Below are 24,703 nucleotides of genomic sequence, written 5' to 3' on the forward strand. Positions count from 1 at the left end.
CGAATAATAACCCCCTCCTTGTTGAAGGAGGGGGAACCTTGACAACCACCTGTTGAAGATACCATTTGTGAATTGCAGTTAACACTATTTCCCTCTCGTGGGGGGAAGCCGGCAGGGCCGTCGGTGAGGGGGCATTTCCTCGAAGTCCAGCTTGTATTCCTGAGACACAATATCTATTGCCCAGGGATCCAACAGGGAGTGAACCCACTTGTGGCTGAACTTACGAAGACGTGAACCCACCGGGCCTAGCTCCAACTGTGGAGCCCCAGCGACATGCGGTGGATTTTGTAGAGGCCGGGGAGGACTTCTGTTCCTGGGAACTAGCTGTGTTGTGCAGCTTCTCTCCTCTGCCCCTGCCTCTGGCAAGAAAGGAAGCACCTCGGACTTTCTTGTTTCTTTGTGTTCGAAAGGCTGCATTCGATAATGTCGTGCTTTCCTAGGCTGTGCAGGAATATAAGGCAAAATATTAGAATTACCAGCTATAGCTGTGGAGACCAGGTCCGAGAACCCTTCTCCACACAATCCTCAGCCTTCCATATGCCTCTTAAGTCGGCATCACCTGTCCATTGCATATTCTACAGGACACGTCAAGCAGAAATCGACATAGCGTTGACTCTAGAACCCAGTAGACCATGGGTCTTCAACCTGCGGCCCTCCAGCTGCTGTGGAACTACATATCCTAGCATGCCCTGCCTCAGTCTTAGCATACCTTAATAGCAAAACTATGACAGGGCATGCTGCGATGTGTAGTTTCACAGGAGCTGGAGGGCCACAGGTTGAAGACCCATGCAGTAGACTAATGTCTCTTTGGGCATGTTTTATATATGTATATCTGTATATCTCTTAAGACAGCATCTTTAATATATAAATCTCTATATATACATCTATATATATATATATACATATGTATATATATATATATATATATATATATACATACACATATATATATATATATATACATACTAGGGTCTCAATCTCTGCTGATAAGGTACCTGTCCACGCTGCTACAGCGCTATAAACCCATGCCGACACAATCGCCGGTCTGAGTAGTGTACCAGAATGTGCACGCTATCTGCAGGATCCCTGAGAATAGCTGTTAAGTCAGGGCTACCTTTTGGGCAAACGTGACACCCTAGGGGAAGATTCCCATCGCATCCTGGCCCTAGTAGGGAAAGGATACTCCCTGAGAATTCTTTGTGGGAAACTGCAGTCTCTTGTCTGGAGATTCCAGCTTTTTTTCATCATGAGAGGAGGGAAATTTACCTCAGCTTTCTTCCCCTTAAACGTGTACCCTTGTGTCAGGGACAGATGCGTCATCAGTGATATGCAAATCATCTTTTATTACAATAATCATATATTGAATAGTTTTCTGCCATTTTGGCTGTAACTTTGCATTATCGTAGTCGACACTGGAGTCAGACTCCTTGTCGATATCAGTGTCTATTATTTTGGATAGTGATCATTGAGAGACTCTGAAGGTCTCTGCGGCATAGGGACAGACATGGGTAGATTCCCTGTCTGTTCTCTAATCTTTTGTGCAATCAATTCACCTTAGCACTTAATTACACATATCCAAACAGGTGTCGGCGTTGTCGACGGAGACACCCTCACATACACATTTGCTCCATCTCCTCCTTAGGGGAGCCTTTTACCTCAGACATGTCGACACACACGTACCGACACACCACACACTCAGGGAATGTTCATCTGAAGACAATTCCCCCATAAGGCCCTTTGGAGAGAGAGAGTATGCCAGCACACACCCCAGCGCTATTAACCAAGGAATAACACAGTAACTTAATGTTAACCCAGCAGCTGCTGTTTATATTGATTTTTGCGCCTAATTATGTGCCTCCCCCTCTCTTTTTACCCTCTTCTACCGTGTAACTGCAGGGGAGAGGCTGGGGAGCTTCCTCTCAGCGGTGCTGTGGAGAAAAAACATGGCGCTGGTAAGTGCTGAGGAAGAAGCCCCGCCCCTCGACGGCGGGCTTCTGTCCCGCTTTAATGTACAATTTTTGGCGGGGGCTCAAACATATATACAGTGCCCAACTGTATATATGCAAACTTTTGCCAAAGAGGTCTCTAATTGCTGCCCAGGGCGCCCCCCCCCCGCGCCCTGCACCCTTACAGTGACCGGAGTATGTGGGTGTAGTGTGGGAGCAATGGCGCACAGCTGCAGTGCTGTGCGCTACCTCAGTGAAGACTGGAGTCTTCTGCCGCCGATTTCGAAGTCTTCTTGCTTCTTTCACCCGGCTTCTGTCTTCCGGCTCTGCGAGGGGGACGGCGGCGCGGCTCCGGGATCGGACGACGAGGGTGTGATCCTGTGTACGATCCCTCTGGAGCTAATGGTGCCCAGTAGCCTAAGAAGCAGGACCTATCTGCAGAGAGTAGGGCTGCTTCTCTCCCCTCAGTCCTACGATGCAGGGAGTCTGTTGCCAGCAGAGCTCCCTGAAAATAAAAAAACCTAACAAAATACTTTCTTACAGCAAGCTCAGGAGAGCTCACTGAACAGCACCCAGCTCGTCCGGGCACAGATTCAAACTGGAGGAGGGACATAGAGGGAGGAGCCAGAGCACACCAGAATCTAAATTCTTTCTTAAAGTGCCCATGTCTCCTGCGGAGCCCGTCTATTCCCCATGGTCCTTACGGAGTCCCCAGCATCCACTAGGACGTTAGAGAAACCAGGGTGTTTTCGTTGTGGCTGTGTAACATGTGGTTTTATGATACCTGGGGACACATTTAATCATCCACAGACTGGTAAACCCATTAAAATGAATCATCATTTTACGTGTAACAGCAGTTTTGTAATTTATCAGCTGATTTGTCCCTGTGGATTGTTTTATGTTGGCAAGACACAAACTAAGTTCAAGGAAAGAATGGCCAACCATCGCCATGCAATTAGATCGGCATTGGCTAAAGGAATTAGCGAACAACCTGTAGCAAGACATTTTGCTGAAAAGAAACACCCGGTAACAACTTTAAGGTATAGAATGATTGACTTGGTCCCTCCTAATAGTCGTGGGGGGGGGACCGTAATAAAAGATTGCTGCAAAGGGAGACATATTGGATCTCAAAACTCGATGTAGTGGGCCCCTAAAGAGTTAAATAAATCAATTTAATTTACCTGTTTCCTCTAGTTGTAGGTATTAGTTGATAGCCATTAGACTTAAGCCTTTGTCAATACCTTATTGGGGAAACGCAGTTGTATATTGGTAATCTATGGAGTTAAGAATGATCACCTGATTGTAATATATATACATTGTATACATAATTTATATTAGCGTGTATGGATATCGCTATGCATCTCCGCTGTGATGACATTTGCTTTATAATATGAACGCTAATGTGTATATATATATGGTTGATGTTTAGTAGTATAGGAGACCATGTATGAGTAATAAGAAGCAGTGCTGCTGTCAATTTGGAGATTTTTGCTTATACTGGTTGCTTGGCAACAGATGCGGTGGTGGTCACAGGCTGTATGACGTCTGACGTCGGGGAGATGCGCCGGAGGCGCCATGACGTAATTTTCAATGGACGGACCGGCAAACAGCGCCAGCTGTTCTCTGCACATGGTGATGGTGGAGGGTATTTAGGTGAGTGTTTATGTGTTTGTTTTAAGCTCTTGAAAACAGTTAATAAACTGAAACGTTGAGAACGATTTTTGCTATCTTCGTTTGATCATCTGTATCACGAGTGCCGCATCTGCCGGGCGCTGCGGAACCCTTGTGGCGCCATATAAATAAAGGATAATAATAATAATAATCTTCTGGAATATATATATATATATCTATATCTATATATATATATATATATATATCTATATATATATATATATATATATATATATATATATATATATATATATATATCTATATCCATCCATTAAAAACGAGGCGGCACTCAGAGACTTCAAGCAGCAAACAAATTTAGTGCACAGACTGCAGTGAAACAATCAACCTTTCGGGGTATTTAACCCCTTCATCATACCCCGAAACGTTGATTGTTTCACTGCAGTCTTTGCACTAAATTTGTTTGCTGCTTGAAGTCTCTGAGTGCCGCCTCGTTTTTGATGGATGAATATGGGGGTAACACCCTAGTGGATGGCACCAGCAGCGAGTTAGCCCAGGGGGCGGACCGAGTGCCGGCGTTCTGTGTGTGTTATAAATATATATATATATATATTATGTGTGTCTTAAAAATGATGAGTAGAATTAAGATGGAATAATCTGTATATCAGATTATACCTAAAAAAAGACTCAAATATATTCTTATTAAATATATATTATGGGAATATGTTCATAATGTTGAGACTAGATTATTGATATGGTCAGAATGTTGGCATATTCTGTCACACCCATATTATGAATTCTGTTTAAGGAAATACAATTATAGCACATATAAACCTGACAAATATTTCTTTGTATGGTTCTTAGAGTATATTTATACATTGTTTTTAATAAAAATTACAGGTAACCGCTGATCACACTGTACAGGTACTATATATACACTGATCTAAAGTAAGGGGAGGAGTCTAGGAGTATAAAATGACCCATGAACTTACTCTGCCAATTCACTTTGAAAAAGTCTACGACCAGGCTAGACGAAACGTGCCAGGAAAGGCATTTTCCCCTAGTTACTTAGCTTAAATTCTTTCAATCACTGTGCTCTTCATTGCCAATTTGTAATTTGTATCAGGTGGGTGGAACTAAATACTGAGCTCTTTGTTTTTGACTTAATAGGATTTTGGTACTCACCAATAAATCAGTTTCTCCGATTCCACAGGGGATACTGGAGATACATTACACAGAGATATAGACTGTGGTCAGTGGGAGCTGGCACTTTAAGAAATGTAGAAGTGTGAAGGCACCTATGCCTCTATGCCCGATCAGCTTCTTCAGTTAAGAATGAGCCAAGAGGAGACTGAAACAGAGGAAGTCCGGAGGAGAACATATAACAAGAACACAACAAACAACAAGGTAGGTAAAGCAGTGCTGGGAGGGTGTCCAGTGTCCCCTGTGGAATCAGAGAAATGATTCTCGGTGAGAACCAAAATCCTATTTTCTCTTTCATCCACTAGGTAACACTGGAGATACATTACATTGGGGATGTCCTAACGTTAGCTCCACGGGAGGGAGAACTCTGAGGAACCTGCACAACCAAGGTGTCAAAAAACTGGAAGCAGCACCGGCAAAAGTGTCAAACTTATGGATATTGGACTAAGTGACTGCACAGCAAAGCTACAGCATGGAGGCATACCAACATGCAGCATAAGACTTACCCACCGAACAGGTGGAGAGCGCCTAAGTCAGAAGAAGTTAGGAGGCAGCTGACCGTAGCTCAAATAAGCCTGACTAATGACAAGCCAAATTCACCCAGCAAAAGTCTGCTTGGAAGCTTCTCTAAACCAAATCGTACAGAATAAACAATGCATCAGATTAACGGAAAAATGCTTTTTGGGCCACCGAAATACATAGAGCCCGAACAACATCCAAGGAAGAAGAAAGCCCAGAGTCCTCAAGCAAAGCAGGAACTACAATAGGTTAAGAAGAACTACAATAGGCTGATTAATATGGAACAAGGACATCACGCTAGGCAAGAACATTTTATGTGTGCGGAGCTGCGCACAATCTTCATGAAAAATGAGATATTGTGGCCGACACAACAAAGCATCTACTCAGAGTCTCGCAGAGGCCAAGGCTTAAAAGAGGACCATATTCCAAGTCCATCCCTTCAGTTTCTAACAATATGTTGTAAAGTTCTAACACGTAGATGAGAAGAGTCTGAGTAGTTCCTGTGACCAACACTCTTGAAACCGAAAATTATCATGATTTATTTATATGGCACCACATGGGATCCGCAGCGCCCAATTACAGAGTAAACAAATAAGCAAAACATGTAGACATGGACTTGCAGTTCAATACAATATAGGACAAGTACAGGGTATATAAATAGACGTTATGGTAAGAACTTACCGTTGATAACGTGATTTCTCTTATGTCCACAGGTATCCACAGGATAACATTGGGATATGCCGGAGCGACAGCGGAAATGGCACCAAACGGTCATGAGCTTCCTGGCCACCCAGGATGCATCGGGACTTCACCATATAATCCCGCCCACTGACTCAGTCAAATCAGTTCTTTCCACAGCAATTAGGCAGGAGCATCAGGTAGAAACCTATTCAGGCGATAAGAACACACATGCACACCCTTCCATGCAAGAGGGAAGAGGTTTAGCGATTGTAAAGATCCTCAAATCAGGTGCGTCAGGGTGGGACCCCTGTGGACATAAGAGAAATCACGTTATCAACGGTAAGTTCTTACCATAACGTCTATTTCTCTGGCTGGGTCCACAGGTTATCCACAGGATAACATTGGGATTCCCAAAGCAAGTTTTAGTGGTGGGGACGTTCCTGTATACACAGGAGAACCTTTCGCCCGAATTCTGCATTATGAGAGGCAAAAGTATCCAAGGCATAATGTCTGATGAATGTGTTTATGGAAGACTATGTGGCTGCCTTACAAATCTGTTCTGCTGAAGCATCCTGTTGTGCTGTCCATGAAGGACCTACCTTATGTGTAGAGTGAGCAGAGACATTAGCCGCAGCAGGGAGATCTGCACGAGAATAAGCTTCTGATATTACAATTCGGAGCCACCTTGCCAGCGTGTTTACTAGCAGGCCATCCTCTTCTAAGAAATCCGTAGAGGATGAAGAGAGAATCTGTTTTTCTGATGGCACTAGTACGATCTATGTAGATTCTTAATGCTCGGACTACGTCCAGCGACGCTTCTGCCGCAGAAAGTCCCGATACCTGAAAAGCTGGGACTACAATCTTTTCGTTAAGGTGAAACTTTGAAACTACCTTCGGAAGATAACCAGATCTAGTTCTGAGAACTGCTTTATCTGGAAAAAAACTTAGGAAAGGAGACTTACACGACAGTGCTCCTAAATCTGATACTCTTCTAGCTGAGGCCATTGCCAGAAGAAAGAGTACTTTAGCCGTTAACCATTTAAGATCTGCTCTCTTAAGTGGTACAAACGGAGGTCCCTGAAGGAATTTAAGAACTAGATTCAAATCCCAGGGAGCTGCAGGAGGAACAAATGGAGGTTGAATGTGTACAACTCCCTGAAAGAAAGTACGCACATCCTGTAAGTCAGTAATCTTTCGCTGAAACCATACAGTTAATGCTGATACTTGAACTCTCAAGGAAGCTACTTTCAAACCCTTATCCAATCCTGCTTGAAGGAAATCCAAAATCCTGGATACTTTAAAAGATCTTGGATTCAAACTTTTTTCACTACACCAATGAATATAGGCTTGCCATACTCGATGATAAATACGAGCTGAGGAAGGCTTTCTTGCTCTAAGCATAGTTTGAATTACTTGCTTCGAAAATCCTCTAGCTTCTAGGATAGAGGTTTCAACAGCCACGCCGTCAAAGACAGACGATCCAGATGGCTGTGACAACAAGGACCCTGCATTAGCAGATCTGGACGTTGAGGGAGCAGTATCGGTGCTTCCACGGACATCCTTAGTAGATCTGTGTACCAATGCCTTCTTGGCCAAGCTGGAGCTATTAGAATTATGGCTCCCTTTGCTTGCTTTATTTTCCTCACTACTCTGGGTAACAGAGAAATTGGAGGGAACAGATATGCCAGATGAAATTTCCATTTCACTGATGGCGCGTCTAAAAGGACCGCTCCAGGATCCTTTGTTCTTGATCCGTACCTCGGAACTTTGTTGTTTAGATGAGACGCCATGAGGTCTATTTCTGGTAGACCCCATCTGTTCACTAATGTCTGAAACACTTCTGGGTGTAATGCCCATTCGGTTTCCTGAATGGTGTGTCGACTGAGAAAATCTGCTTCCCAGTTCAGTACACATGGAACACTGCTGACAATGCTGGAAGATGGAGTTCTGCCCACCTTAGTATGGGAGTTACTTCCTCCATCAATCTTTTGCTGTGAGTTTCTCCTTGATGATTGAGGTATGCTACTGCGGTCGCATTGTCTGAGCAAATCTGGACTCGTCTTCCTTGCAGACTGTCCTTTGCCTGAACTAGAGCCACATAAATGGCCCTTATCTCCAACAGATTTATTGGCAGGCGACTTTCCCTTATGGTCCATTTTCCCTGGAACCAAAGGCTTTCGAGTACCGCTCCCCAGCCTTGAAGACTGGCATCTGTTGTCAGGACTTGCCATTATTTTATCCAAAAGGGTCTCCCCTTGTTTAAATGGTCTGTCTGTAGCCATCACGCTAGAGACCTTTATACGATTACCGGAAACTTTATCATCTGCTTTTTTATTGATGATTTCCGTTCCATTTGGTCAGAATAAGGTGCTGTAAAGGTCTGGAGTGGAATTGTGCATATTCCACCATGTCGAAGGTTGACACCATCAGACCCAACAGTCGCATTGCTGCATGGACTGACATTGTCTGAGTGTGCAATGCCTCCTGAGTCATGACCTGCACCTTGGCTATCTTTCTCTCTGGTAAGAAAACTTTCTGTAGACCTGAATCCAATATGGCCCCCAGATGAACTATCCGCTGTGACGGATTCAGAGACGACTTTTCCCAGTTTATGAGCCACCCGTGTCTCTGTAGACAAATTACTGTCTGTTGATCCGATTTTAAGTACCACCCTCCCTGCAAACCCTACGATCATCTTTAAGAAAACGAGAAACTTTAGAAACATACTGGCTCCTAGCTTTTTTAGTGGATCACGTGAAGACACGGATCTGAGTGAACAAACAATAGTGGGCCCAAAAGTTATGGGTTTCTTTAGATGTAATCATAATAAATGTACTACGTGTAATCACGTAGTAAATAAAACCAAATATATTTCTGCACCGGGCTCAGAAACAGAATTTAAGATTCATTCATTCATCAATTGTAGTTCGCATTTTGTAATCCATTTGCTGCGTTGCTCAAGTCAATTATATTATGTGGGACGCACGACTAGGGCATTAAAACTGCGATTCATGGAGCATAGGAGAAATATTCTTAAAAGCTATATGAACCACAGTGTCTCACGTCACTATACAGAAGTCCATGCCAGTAATCCTGCTTGTTTACAACTAATTGGTCTTGAACAGATAAAGGTTACCCCCAGAGGAGGGGATCGTTTTAGAACATTATGTCGTCAGGAAGCTGCATGGATCTGGAGATTGCAGACTTTGAAGCCACAAGGGCTTAATGAAACAATAGATCTTGAATTCATCTAGATAAATCTAAGATCCGTGCAGCTTTGAGTGCGTTCTTTTTGGTTTTCTTCTCTTTCCCTTTATCAATAATCCTTATATATACACATTTCTCTTTCTGTTTCATATTTGGCCTCCCCTTGTACTCCTTGGTTCCCTGCGTAAATGCACCCTTATGTGAGTGTACTCTTTGATCGGTGCCCACGACTGCGTCCAGATTTGGCATTGCCTCTATATTGCTAGCGGCATGCCTATCTATGGTCTGCTCGCGGTTTTGGGCACTGACGTGTAGGACTATTTTAAAAGGTGTTTATTTGGAGGGTCTATAAATTAATTAAATAGGAAGGTTTATAATCTGCGATAGTAAGGTTTTGTGCTCCAACTGCCCTAATCCTCATAGACACTGGTATATGTATAGTACCTCATGAGCGCATGTGCAGAGATGCAGAGCTTTATGCCCTGCACTGCGCTAAACAAATGTAATAAAAATAATAGAGACTCCTGGAGCTTATAAAATAAAGAATATAGAATAAAGATTGTATTATTATGAATTTGTTATTTATAAAATTCAGTAAATATATTCTCTATATTAGAGTCTGTATTAGACTGTAGAAATTATATAAATATAAACCTATAGTCTCTTATCCTGTCCGCATTTCACTAAGCACTTGTTTTATATATGTGTATAATTTTGTATATGATTAGTTTAATATTATTAATTATTTAAAAATGTCATTTTTTTTATTATTTAAATAGACCACTTCAGTGATACTCTGAGCCAAATGATGCTATATGAGAGTGATAATCATATTACACCTGCTGTGACTCCATGTACACCTGTTCTCACTAATTACAAAGGACTGGGTATTAAAAAAATGCAGAAATATGCAGCATACATTGGCGCTCAGGCCGTAAGATGTATCCCTTACACAGGTTGGAGGGATATACTGAATATAACCAAGGTTGGTTAGAATAAAGTGCATTTATTTAAACGAAAAACATACTGACATGCATGTATGATGTATTATTAATAAGACAGATACAAAGACATATAAACATATATTCGGTATGGACTGGGAGGCAGTGGCTGGGTTAAAGTGCTTGTGCAGTAAATAACCAACATATGGTCGGAGGGAAGGATCACCAAAGAGTTGTAATACATGCATGTCAGTATGTTTTTCGTTTAAATAAATGCACTTTATTCTAACCAACCTTGGTTATATTCAGTATATCCCTCCAACCTATGTAAGGGATACATCTTACGGCCTGAGCGCCAATGTATGCTGCATATTTCTGCATTTTTTGAATACTCAGGGATTTATGTGTTTGTCCCTCCCGGTGCAGTAACAAGGCTGCTCAGTCTGTTTTAATTGCGCATTCTTTGTTAGTGCACACCCTCTTTCTTTGTTCAAAGGACTGGGTATAAAAGAATGAGGGAAATGCTCAGAGGAGAACACTCTGCCTCTTGAAGAAGCCGCCTGGGGTGCGGAGAAACGCGTTGAGGGTACAGAGGGAAGGAGTCGTCAATACCCTAACTGCCCTTAAGAACACAATTTTGTCCTCTTAACAGCTGATCCTAGCATTGCCGGCAATTGCTTATCCATTACGAGACTGCATCAGCCATCCTTCTCCACTGCACTGGTAACACCATTCACCCTGCCCTGCCGAGAATTACTTCAATTGTGCTGGGGGTGTTGAACGGCGGACCGGTGCCTCTATTTGTGCCGGATAGTGCCCTCTGCTTTACTACGCCGCTGACGGATCGTGCCGCTGACGGATGTCTCACCCGTGCACAGGGTAATCTAGAGCGGCATTACACAACATATGAGGTGCAGCAAGGACGGTTCTATTTACACTGTGAGTAGCAGTTACTATACAACTCCATATCTTTGCACCGTTTACATATCCAGTGGATGATTTAGTTAATGAACACTTGTCAGCTGTGATTAAATCTGCAATAACTGAGGACACTTACATACACGGCCGTGTAAGACTCTTCTGTGTTCACATTATGGGCAATTATTCCAATACGGATAAAATCAATCTGAGGGTCATTCCCATATAAGGTTTTGCGACTGCCTTCTACTGTTTACAATCAGTGTATATTATTGTCTATTTAAGAGGTATTTAAGAGGTATTTTTATAAGATCATTATTTTGTGGTCTAAATATCCTTTAATTTGTTATATGTTTTTTTAGTGCTGTTTAATAAAGTGTTTTATATGCTTCTTGGGTACATCATTGGCATTAAGCGCTGACCTGGTAATTCTTTGTATTTACTGTCTGTTGAAGATGGCTCAAAAGTAATTCCTGCGAATGTGCTAGGATTAACAGGTCGTCGAGGTGTGGAAATATTCTTATCCCCTGCTCGCGGAGATAAGCTGCCATCACCATAATTTTGGTAAACACCCTGGGTGCTGTTGCTAGCCCGAAGTGCAAGGCTTGGAACTGAAAATGTTGCTGGAGGATGGCAAACTTGAGGTAACATTGATGGGACCTTGCTATAGGCACATGTAGGTAAGCATCCTGTATTTCCATAGATACCATGTAATCTCCCGGTTCCATAGCCAACACTATGGAGCGTAATGTCTCCATGTGGAACCTTGGAATCCAAACGGATTTGTTTAATATTTTGAGATTGAGAATTGGTCGGAATGACCCATTTGGCTTCTGAATCAGAAATAGATTGGAGTAAAAACCCTGTCCCCTTTGTGATGGGGGTGCTGGGACAATTACACACGATTGAAGCAATTTCTGAACTGCTTCTTGCAGGGCATTGGCCTTTGACTCTATACGAGGCGGGCTGGTGCAAAAAAATCTTTGAGGAGGCTGCCTCCTGAATGGGAACCCATACCCGCGAGATACCACCTTCCGCACCCAAGCATCTGTCGTCGACTGTTGCCATATGTGTACAAAATGAAGGAGTCGGCCCCCAACCCTGGAATCCTCCAGGCGGAGGCCCGTCTCTTCAGGCTGATGGTTTCTGTTCAGGCTTGGAAGCTGGCTTTCTACTAGCCCATTGCTTCCTACCCCTGGACGATCTATTGAACTGGGGTTGCGTAGACTCCTCTTTAGCCTTTGCTTTGCCATCGAAATTGCCGAAACTTTGAACCTCTAATCTTAGGGTTATAACTAGCCGGAAATCTTACCTTTTTGGATTCAGCTTCCGATTCTAGAATATCTGACAATTGTTTCCCAAACAATATATTTCCAATGAAAGGCAATGCTTCCAATTCTTGGATTCAGCATCTGCTTTCCAAGTGCGTAGCCAAACTGCTCTACGAATGGCTACTGTCAAGGCTGATGCTTTAGAAGCAACCGTACCCATATCAATTGCTGCTTCTTCCAAATATTGGGCAGCTTGTCTTAAACGGCCCAGATGATACTCCTGCTCCCTATTAAGAGAGAAGAGGCCATTCTCAAGTTCCTCTAACCATTCGCCCATTGCCTTTGCCATCCAGGCTGAAGCCATAGCAGGCCTTACCACTGCTCCTGAGAGAGAAAAATAAGAATTTACTTACCGATAATTCTATTTCTCGTAGTCCGTAGTGGATGCTGGGGACTCCGTAAGGACCATGGGGAACAGCGGCTACGTAGGAGACTGGGCACAAAAGTAAAGCTTTAGAACTACCTGGTGTGCACTGGCTCCTCCCCCTATAACCATCCTCAAAGCCTCAGTTAGGATACTGTGCCCGGACGAGCGTACACAATAAGGAAGGATTTTGAATCCCGGGTAAGACTCATACCAGCCACACCAATCACACCATATAACTTGTGATCTAAACCCAGTTAACAGCATGATAACAGAGGAGCCTCTAGAAAAGATGGCTCACTACAGCAATAACCCGATTTTTTTGGTAACAATAACTATGTACCAGTATTGCAGACAATCCGCACTTGGGATGGGCGCCCAGCATCCACTACGGACTACGAGAAATAGAATTATCGGTAAGTAAATTCTTATTTTCTCTAACGTCCTAAGTGGATGCTGGGGACTCCGTAAGGACCATGGGGATTATACCAAAGCTCCCAAACGGGCGGGAGAGTGCGGATGACTCTGCAGCACCAAATGAGAGAACTCCAGGTCCTCCTCAGCCAGGGTATCAAATTTGTAGAATTTTACAAACGTATTTGCTCCTGACCAAGTAGCTGCTCGGCAAAGTTGTAAAGCCGAGACCCCTCGGGCAGCCGCCCAAGATGAGCCCACCTTCCTTGTGGAATGGGCTTTTACAGATTTTGGCTGTGGCAGGCCTGCCACAGAATGTGCAAGCTGAATTGTACTACAAATCCAACAAGCAATAGTCTGCTTAGAAGCAGGAGCACCCAGCTTGTTGGGTGCATACAGAATAAACAACGAGTCAGATTTTCTGACTCCAGCCGTCCTGGAAACCTATATTTCCAGGGCTCTGACAACGTCTAGCAACTTGGAGTCCTCCAAGTCCCTAGTAGCCGCAGGCACCACAATAGGTTGGTTCAGGTGAAACGCTGAAAACCACCTTAGGGAGAAACTGAGGACAAGTCCTCAATTCCCCCTGTCCGAATGGAAAATCAGATGAGGGCTTTTACAGGATAAAGCCGCCAATTCTGACACGCACCTGGCCCAGGCCAGGGCCAACAGCATGACCACTTTCCATGTGAGATATTTTAACTCCACATATTTAAGTGGTTCAAACCAATGTGACTTTTGGAACCCAAAAAACTACATTTAGATCCCAAGGTGCCACTGGAGGCACAAAAGGAGGCTGTATATACAGTACCCCTTTCACAAACGTCTGAACTTCAGGGACTGAAGCTAGTTCTTTTTGGAAGAAAATTGACAGGGCCGAAATTTGAACCTTAATGGACCCCCATTTCAGGCCCATAGACACTCCTGTTTGCAGGAAATGTAGGAATCGACCTGGTTGAAAATTCCTCCGTCGGGGCCTTACTGTCCTCGCACCACGCAACATATTTTCGCCAAATGCGGTGATAATGTTTTGCGGTTATATATTTCCTGGCTTTGATCAGGATAGGGATGACTTCATCCGGAATGCCTTTTTCCTTCAGGATCCGGCGTTCAACCGCCCTGCCGTTAAACGCAGCCGCGGTAAGTCTTGGAACAGACAGGGTCCTTGCTGGAGCAGGTCCCTTCTTAGAGGTAGAGGCCACGGATCCTCCGTGAGCATCTCTTGAAGTTCCGGTTACCAAGTCATTCTTGGCCAATCCGGAGCCACGAATATAGTGCTTACTCCTCTCCATCTTATAATTCTCAGTACCTTGGTTATGAGAGGCAGAGGAGGGAACACATACACTGACTGGTACACCCACTGTGTTACCAGAGCGTCTACAGCTATTGCCTGAGGGTCCCTTGACCTGGCGCAATACTTGTCGAGTTTTATAAACATGTGGAAGACTTCTGGGTGAAGTCCCCACTCTCCCGGGTGGAGGTCGTGTCTGCTGAGGAAGTCTGCTTCCCAGTTGTCCACTCACGGAATGAATACTGCTGACAGTGCTATCACATGATTTTCCGCCCAGCAAAGAATCCTTGCAGCTTCTGCCATTGCCCTTCTGCTTCTTGTGTCACCCTGTCTGTTTACGTGGGTGACTGCCGTGATGTTGTCCGAATGGATCAACTCCGGGTGACCTTGAAGCAGAGGTCTTGCTGAGCTTAGAGCATTGTAAATGGCCCTTAGCTTCAGGATATTTATGTGAAGTGATGTCTCCAGGCTTGACCATAAGCTCTGGAAATTCCTTCCCTGTGTGACTGCTCCCCAGCCTCGCAGGCTGGCATCCGTGGTCACCAGGACCCAGTCCTGAATGTGCGGCCCTCTAGAAGATGAGCACTCTGCAACCACCACAGGAGAGACACCCTTGTGCTTGGTGACAGGGTTATCCGCTGATGCATCTGAAGATGCGACCCAGACCATTTGTCCAGCAGGTCCCACTGGAAAGTTCTTGCGTGGAATCTGCCGCATGGGATTGCTTCATAGGAAGCCACCATTTTTCCCAGAACCATTTCATTAATGTACTGAGACTTGGCTCGGTTATAGGAGGTTCCCGACTAGCTCGGATAACTCCCTGACTTTCTCCTCCGGGAGAAACACCTTTTTCTGAACTGTGTCCAGGATCATCCCTAAGAACAGAAGACGAGTCGTCGGAATCAGCTGCGATTTTGGAATATTGAGAATCCAATCGTGCTGCCGCAACACTACCTGAGATAGTGCTACACCGACCTCCAACTGTTCCCTGGATCTTACCCTTATCAGGGAATCGTCCAAGTAAGGGATAACTAAAATTCCCTTCCTTCGAAGGAGTATCATCATTTCGGCCATTACCTTGGTAAAGACCCGGGGTGCCGTGGACCATCCATACGGCAGCGTCTGAACTGATAGTGACAGTTCTGTACCATAAACCTGAGGTACCCTTGGTGAGAAGGGTAAATTGGGACATGAAGGTAAGCATCCTCGATGTCCCGAGACATCATGTAGTCCCCTTCTTCCAGGTTCGCAATCACTGCTCTGAGTGACTCAATCTTGAATTTGAACCTCTGTATGTAAGTGTTCAAAGATTTTAGATTTAGAATCGGTCTCACCGAGCCGTCCGGCTTCGGTACCACAACAGTGTGGAATAATACCCCGTTCCCTGTTGCAGGAGGGGTACCTTGATTATCACCTGCTGGGAATACAGCTTGTGAATGGCTTCCAAAACGGTCTCCCTGTCAGGAGACATCGGTAAAGCCGACTTTAGGAAACGGCGAGGGGGAGACGTCTCGAATTCCAATTTGTACCCCTGAGATATCACTTGAAGGATCCAGGGGTCTACTTGCGAGTGAGCCCACTGCGCGCTGAAATTCATTGAGACGGGCCCCCACCGTGCCTGATTCTGCTTGTAAAGCCCCAGCGTCATACTGAGGGCTTGGCAGAGGCGGGATAGGGTTTCTGTTCCCGGGAACTGGCTGATTTCTGCAGCCTTTTTCCTCTCCCTCTGTTACGGGGCAGAAATGAGGAACCTTTCGCCCGCTTGCCCACGAAAAGACTGCGCCTGATAATACGGCGTCTTCTCATGTTGAGAGGCGACCTGGGGTACAAACGTGGATTTCCCAGCTGTTGCCGTGGCCACCAGGTCTGAAAGACCGACCCCAAATAACTCCTCCCCTTAATAAGGCAATACTTCCAAATGCCGTTTGGAATCCGCATCACCTGACCACTGTCGTGTCCATAACCCTCTACTGGTAGAAATGGACAACGCACTTAGACTTGATGCCAGTCGGCAAATATTCCGCTGTGCATCACGCATATATAGAAATGCATCTTTCAAATGCTCTATAGGCAATAATATACTGTCCCTATCTAGGGTATCAATATTTTCAGTCAGGGAATCCGACCACGCCAACCCAGCACTGCACATCCAGGCTGAGGCGATTGCTGGTCGCAGTATAACACCAGTATGTGTGTAAATACATTTTAGGATACCCTCCTGCTTTCTATCAGCAGGATCCTTAAGGGCGGCCATCTCAGGAGAGGGTAGAGCCCTTGTTCTTACAAGCGTGTGAGCGCTTTATCCACCCTAGGGGGTGTTTCCCAACGCACCCTAACCTCTGGCGGGAAAGGATATAATGCCAATAACATTTTAGAAATTATCAGTTGTTATCGGGGGAAACCCACGCATCATCACACACCTCATTTAATTTCTCAGATTCAGGAAAACTACAGGTAGTTTTTCCTCACCGAACATAATACCCCTTTTTGGTGGTACTCGTATTATCAGAAATGTGTAAAACATTTTTCATTGCCTCAATCATGTAACGTGTGGCCCTACTGGAAGTCACATTTGTCTCTTCACCGTCGACACTGGAGTCAGTATCCGTGTCGGCGTCTATATCTGCCATCTGAGGTAACGGGCGCTTTAGAGCCCCTGACGGCCTATGAGACGTCTGGACAGGCACAAGCTGAGTAGCCGGCTGTCTCATGTCAACCACTGTCTTTTATACAGAGCTGACACTGTCACGTAATTCCTTCTAACAGTTCATCCACTCAGGTGTCGACCCCCTAGGGGGTGACATCACTATTACAGGCAATCTGCTCCGTCTCCACATCATTTTTCTCCTCATACATGTCGACACAAACGTACCGACACACAGCACACACACAGGGAATGCTCTGATAGAGGACAGGACCCCACTAGCCCTTTGGGGAGACAGAGGGAGAGTTTGCCAGCACACACCAGAGCGCTATAAATATATACAGGGATAACCTTATATAAGTGTTTTTCCCCTTATAGCTGCTGTATTGTTAATACTGCGCCTAATTAGTGCCCCCCTCTCTTTTTTAACCCTTTCTGTAGTGTAGTGACTGCAGGGGAGAGCCAGGGGAGCTTCCCTCCAACTGAGCTGTGAGGAAAAATGGCGCCAGTGTGCTGAGGAGATAGGCTCCGCCCCTTTTTCGCGGACTTTTCTCCTGCTTTTTTATGGATTCTGGCAGGGGTTAAAATTCATCCATATAGCCCTGGGGGCTATATGTGATGTATTTTCGCCAGCCAAGGTGTTTTTATTGCTGCTCAGGGCGCCCCCCCCTAGCGCCCTGCACCCTCAGTGACCGAAGTGTGCTGAGGAGCAATGGCGCACAGCTGCAGTGCTGTGCGCTACCTTGGTGAAGACAGGACGTCTTCTGCCGCCGATTTTCCGGACCTCTTCTGTCTTCTGGCTCTGTAAGGGGGCCGGCGGCGCGGCTCTGGGACCCATCCATGGCTGGGCCTGTGATCGTCCATCTGGAGCTAATGTCCAGTAGCCTAAGAAGCCCAATCCACTCTGCACGCAGGTGAGTTCGCTTCTTCTCCCCTTAGTCCCTCGATGCAGTGAGCCTGTTGCCAGCAGGTCTCACTGAAAATAAAAAACCTAAAACTAAACTTTTCACTAAGCAGCTCAGGAGAGCCACCTAGTGTGCACCCTTCTCGTTCGGGCACAAAAATCTAACTGAGGCTTGGAGGAGGGTCATAGGGGGAGGAGCCAGTGCACACCAGGTAGTTCTAAAGCTTTACTTTTGTGCCCAGTCTCCTGCGGAGCCGCTGTTCCCCATGGTCCTTACGGAGTCCCCAGCATCCACTTAGGACGTTAGAGAAATATATTTTTCAGGAAGCTATCTACCCTTCTGTCTGTGACATCATTTAAGGAGGTAGAAGACAATGGCAAAGCAGATTTATGCACAAGTCGCAGTACATGTGCATCTATTTTAGGAGGAACTTCTCTTTTTGAACAATCCGCAGCTGGAAATGGATAATAAGAATCCCATTTTTTCGGAAATCTTATATTTCTTACTGGGCGTCGCCCAAGATTCTACCATCATTTCCGTCCGATCCTCTGATGCTGGGAATTCAGTCTTAACTGTTTTTGTTCGTTTAAACACAGGTGCTTTAGATTTTGACACTGTTTTGGCTGTTTCCTCCAAAGAGAGAATAGCCTTCATTGCATCAATAAGTTCAGCTACATCCTGAGCTGAAACTCTGCGATTGATCATTTTAAAGAGTATTTGAATATACTGTATCATCATCTGTTGTATCATCTTGTGTAGTCTGCAACATAGACGTATCTCTCTTAGTCTTACCTGTACCTTGGTTACTTGTAGAAGCTACTGGAACCAAACCATAGGAAGGGAGCTGCATGTATGGGTTAATAGTGTAACCTATTCCCTGGGGTGATGCTGCCGGAGTTAATCTGTCCGCTATTGAAGACAAAGTCTGTGCGAACATACTCCATGGTGGCTCTGCTGGTTGTTGAACCAACTCCTGTTTTCTACTTTGCTGAAAAGCAACAGTTCGCACATAACCCCTCATAAGTGACCAACTGGCCTATACCAACTAACCCTGTTTTACAAGATAAACATGTTAAGGATGTAGGAGTGCCTGATAAATTCTCCTCGTCACTTCTGCCGCTCACAGACATGGTATTATTCTGTTTATGACTACACAATTTGTGACTGAAAATCACCTATATATAAATATATAGAAGTGAGATCAATCTGACCACAACCGTGCACCTGAATTGAGGTTCAGAACAGAACTGACAACATATAAAAGTCAGCATACATACTAGCAGTCAGTCACATGTTAAAACATTAAACACTGTCATATGAGAATACAATCACCATCATAATAACTTACAAGTAAGTAGGAAAATTGTATTTCTGTTTTTAACTGTTTTTTTTCTTCAAACATAACATGCAGATACAACAGTAATATTCAGGCCTCATATGCAATATGTACCAAAATTAACAATTCATACTAACAAGTAGAGAGAATTTTAGTACTGTATAACCCTTCCTCCATAGAGCGGGATACAGGGAGACTCACCACACTTCCATATCCATCAATACGCTCGCAAGACGCTGAGTGGATTCAGACGCTACTGGTGTACACTGCCGTTCTGATAACTGATGAGAGACACGGACGCTCACTAACGGACACAGACGCTCAGTGAATGCCACATGTATGCAGACGCTAAGGCCTGTGACTCGGTCTAGGCGGCAATCTCTCGTGTACACAACCGCAGCGTCTTTGCTGCGACCGAGTACCTCATGGTAGGGTCTGAGACGGAAGTGAGGTCATTCAGTTCATGGACGGGAGACGCGCGGAAACTAGTCATGAACTTGGGGGAGGGGCGGCCAGGAGAGCGCCTAATTCCCCCTGTTAACTTAAACTCTAAAGATTGCGGCCTCAACCTAGTGCTGGCGCCTATGATCCCTAAAGCATAGCGCTGTCGCACCTAAGAGTGGTCGGCGTATCAACACACTGTTTGTAGTCTCCTCCAATACAGTGTAGCTGTGTCCGGAACCCCTAGTAACAGGAAATCCATTGACTTCCCTTCTCCCCATGCTCTGGCCACAGCCTGGTTACATCTGCTGGACCTGCTAGAATCATCCGACACAGACGCCCGTTGAGACAGCACTATACCGCGAAGGTAAGCATTGTTGCGACCCGGTGGGGAGTTGTTAGAGCGACTCTTTCTAGTATGCGTTTAAGACGCTGTTAAAAAGTCAGTCAAAAAATATAGTAAGACTATAAAAATAAAATAATAAAAGCTTCAGGCTGCTATTAACAGCAGCCCAGTGACCATGGTCCGGCTCCTGCTGCACCAAACAAAAAACTGATTTGACTGAGTCAGTGGTCGGGATTATATGGTGAAGCCTCGATGCATCCTGGGAGGCCAGAAAGCTCGTGACCGTTTGGTGCTATTTTCACAGTCGATCCGGCATATCCCAATGTTATCCTGTGGATAACCTGTGGACCCAGCCAGAGAAACATAGCTGCGTCAGTAAACTGCACTGAAATAGGTATCAGGGTGGCAGAAAACCGAAGGATTTGGTGGCAAGCAGCAATGCGCCTCAGCCCTTTGGGCTGGCAACGGTTGTCAGTCTTATCCAATCCCACAGGCAGAAGCGTCAACCCACAGTGAGGCTGCTAATTTGGACTACCAGAGCCGAAATACTCTGGTCCTCAGAGATAAACAGACCTTCCGGTGGAATTGCAAATGGGACCCTAACTACTGAGACAGGAAACACAGCTGAAATGGATGATAATGGAAGCAAACAAATTGCAGAGCCTCGAACGCCGCCACCATAATTTTTTCAACCAAACACATGTAGAGACACCTTTCGCCACCGGAGGAGCATCCATACCCTCATTTGGACATTCAGGGCCTTGTTGTCTGGTAGAGAGACCTTCTGTAATCCCGTATCCAGAATCATTCCCAGAAACTGGATGCCCTGTAACGGGAGGAGGATTGACTTTTTGAAGTTGACGAGCCAACGGTGTTGTACCAAAATCTTACTACAACAATGCATGGTCCTGTAGAATCCGTTCCGACGGCGCTTTGATCAGAAGGTCACAGAGGTATGGGACGGGGTACAGAGATGGGCAATCAACACAGACATCACCTTCGTGAGTACTTGGGGTGCTGAGGATAGACATTTGAAGCAGGCCTTAAACTGCTAATGGTCCTGGAGAATGGCAAACTGCAGGAACGCTTGATTCGGATCTCAGATCGGAATATGTAGACAGGGATCTTTTTATGCCTAAAGACACCAGAATTTACTCCGGTTCCAGGTTTGCAATAACAGAGTGGAGTAACTCCATCTTAAACCACTAAAATGCCCAATACTGGTATATTGGCTTCAGGTTGAAGATGGATCAGAGTAACCAGTGTCTGACCCATAAATAGGTAGGAGTACAGCTCCTTGCCCCATTGATGCATCGGGACAGGAAACATAACCACCGAAACCACCAAGGACTGTACTGACCCCTGAAGAGTGACCCTCCAATTTGCCATGAGATGTGGAGGAAACTGTAAATTCGAGTATGTATCCGTGAGACAATATTGAGCTGACCAGAGAAAAACGTGTATGCAGTCCCCCGCTACCACAAATTATGCAGTCGAGTTTCCTGCATTTGGGGAAAAGGCAGAGGTCAGCACAAGCAGAGTGCAATGGGTGAACCTTGCCCTAGGAGAACTACCTTTGAGATTATGGTATCTCCCCTGCCAGGTAAAGTAATGAAGGCGAGCTCCCATCCTGGGGGGATCCAATGTGGGAAGGGAGCTCGTAATGCCACAGGTTTCTTCTGTAGCATTAGAGGAAACACCTCAAGCATGTCCCGAAAGGACTATGGGTACGAAAGGAGGGTCGCGTATATGTCTTCTTCGGTGGAGGTGGAGCTTGAGAAATCCACTTGTGCAATTCCGGACTAAAGAGTATGCCACTGGTAAATGGTAGGGCCTCCACCATCCTTTTGGACTATATTTTATCAATACGTCAGCCCAGACCTGTGCCGCCTTGTTGACCCGCATACCCTAGCAGTATGCAAGATGTAAGAGTATTCCCCAATGTACACTCTGATGGATCCTAAAGAGACGTAGCTCCTGGAAATGGCAACGTGGCTTTATCTGGTAGTCCGAAAAACCGACGGCAGGGAGAGTTTCCCACCTTTCCGTCAAAACTTCGAAAATAGGATAGACAAATAGCGTTTAGTATCAGAAAACGCTTAACCAGGTGCTTCAAAGTCGCCGATAGTTGTTGTCTAGCTTTTGGGAAACCGCTGACGCTTACCGGACAAAGTAGAGTTCTAGTAGTCCGGCACGTCCATGTCAGGAATCCTTAATCATCTCACCTTTATCCTCCTTATCTAGAGACAGGATTACTGCATTGGAGTCATCAGACCGTAGGAGTCGATGGAGAGCTGCAGACGTAGACTTGGTCAAAGATACCATAACCTGCACAAGTCCCTCCTCTAACTTGGCTTTCCGTTACCCAGGATGGTTCTGGAGAGAGAGAAAAAAAAAAAAGAGAGGACATGGGACGCCAATTTCCGTTCCCTTATGGGAATCTGTTCCAGAATACTTTTAATATATGGCTCCCAGATAAGGGGCGTAACAGATATTAAACTGATAAGAACAGAAATTTCCATGGGGTTTCCGGCATGGGAGACCACATATGTTGCGTAGGAATCACACAGCATAGTGCCATGTGCACCGAACTGAGTTAGCTTTGCATTACATTTGGAGCACACAAACAACCTCTGGGAAGCTTTTGCGGCTGCCACTCTGTTATTCTCACACATAGTACACACAGAATAGAGAAAAAAAAGAACAGGAAAAGGGACAGGTAGAACGGGGTGGCACAAACGGCCAAAAGCATGAACACTTTCCAAGTGAGAAATTTCAACTCAACCTTTCGCAAAGGTTCAAACCACTGAGACATAAGAAATTGCAACACCATGTCAAGATCCCACGGCACCACGGGTGGCACAAACAGGGGATGGATATGCAGCACTCCATTCACGAAAGTCTGAACTTCAGGAAGGGCGGACAATTCTTTTTGAAAGAAAATAGATAAAGCCGAAATCTGCACTTTGATGGAACCCAATTTCAGGCCTGCATCCACGCCTGCCTGCAAAAAATGGAGGAAACGACCTAGCTGAAACTCCTCCGCCGGAGCTTTCTTGGCTTCACACCACGACACATTTTCTCCAAATACGGTGATAATGCTTCGCCGTGACCTACTTTCTAGCCTTAAGGAGAGTGGGGATGACTTCCCCAGGAATACCCTTTCGAGCTAGGATTTGGCGTTCAACCTCCACGCCGTCAAACGCAGCTGCGGTAAGTCCAGAAATACGCATGGCCCCTGCAGCAACAAGTCCTCCCTGAGAGGAAGCGGCCAAGAATCTTCTATGAGCAATTTCTGAAGATCCGGATACCAGGCCCTCCGTGGCCAATCTGGAACGACGAGTACTGCCGGAACCCTTGTTCGTATTATGATCCTCAACACCTCTGGAATGAGAGGAAGTGGAGGGAACACATATACCGACTGAAACACCCACGGAGTTACCAGGGCGTCCACTGCACTGGCTTGGGGTTTCCTTGACTTGGAACAATACCGCGGAAGCTTCTTGTTGAGGCGAGACACCATCATGTCTAATTAAGGAATTTCCCAACGCCTTGTCACTTCTGCAAATACCTCTCGATGAAGAGCCCACTATCCTGGATGGAGATCGTGTCTGCTGAGGAAGTCTGCTTCCCAGTTGTCCACGCCCAGAAGGAAGACTGCTGACAGAGCGCTCTAGTGCTTTTCCGCCCAGCGGAGAACCCTTGTGGCCTCCGCCATCGCCGCTCTGCTCTTTTTTCCACCCTGGCGGTTTACGTACGCTACCGCTGTTATGTTGTCCGACTGAATCAGGACAGGTAGACCTCGAAGAAAGACTTCCGCTTGCAGAAGGCCGTTGTAAATGGCTCTTAACTCCAGAACGTTTATGTGGAGACAAGTTTCCTGGCTTGACCATTTTCCCTGGAAACTTCTTCCTTGTGTGACTGCCCCCCAGCCCCGGAGACTTGCATCCGTGGTCAGCAGGACCCAATCCTGGATTCCGAACCTGTGTCCCTCTAGAAGGTGAGAACTTTGCAGCCACCACAGGAGAGAAATTCTGGTCCTGGAAGATAGACTTATTTTCCGGTGCATGTGCAGGTGAGACCCGGACCATTTGTTCAGCAGGTCCCACTGAAACACCCGGGCATGAAACCTGCCAAACGGAATGGCTTCGGAAAGTCGCAACCATCTTCCCTAGCACTCGAGTGCATTGATGAATCGACACTCTTGCCGGTTTCAGAAACTCCTTGACCATGCAATGGATTTCCAGAGCTTTTTCCGCCAGAAGAAACACTCTGTAGTTCCGTGTATAGGATAATGCCCAAGAAGGGCAGCCGAGTTGTCGGGATCAACTGAGACTTTGGCAAATTTAGAATCCAACCATGATGTCGCAGAACCGTCAGGGAGAGTTCCACATTTCTTAGCAACTGCTCCTTTGATCTGGCCTTTATCAGGAGATTGTCCAAGTACGGGATAATTGTGACACCCTGCTTGCGTAGGAGTACCATCATTTCCGCCATCACTTTGGTGAAGACCCTCGGGGCCGTGGAAAGCCCAAACGGCAACGTCTGAAATTGGTAATGACAATCCTGCACCGCAAATCTCAGGAA

The 24,703-nt window shown here is 45.6% G+C and overlaps 1 protein-coding gene and 1 non-coding gene across 3 annotated transcripts in view; both read right to left on the reverse strand.

Moving 5' to 3' along the window:
* The window catches only part of TDRD5 (tudor domain containing 5), a 602,913-nt gene that overhangs the window by 227,118 nt on the left and 351,092 nt on the right, over nucleotides 1–24,703 (reverse strand). The window lies entirely within an intron of this gene.
* LOC134959234 (U1 spliceosomal RNA) lies at nucleotides 21,564–21,728 on the reverse strand. The gene has a single exon (XR_010187308.1). It is a non-coding gene; the product is annotated as a U1 spliceosomal RNA (small nuclear RNA).

Source organism: Pseudophryne corroboree, chromosome 9 (genome assembly GCF_028390025.1).
Source record: "Pseudophryne corroboree isolate aPseCor3 chromosome 9, aPseCor3.hap2, whole genome shotgun sequence".
NCBI classification, from domain to species: Eukaryota; Metazoa; Chordata; class Amphibia; order Anura; family Myobatrachidae; genus Pseudophryne; species Pseudophryne corroboree.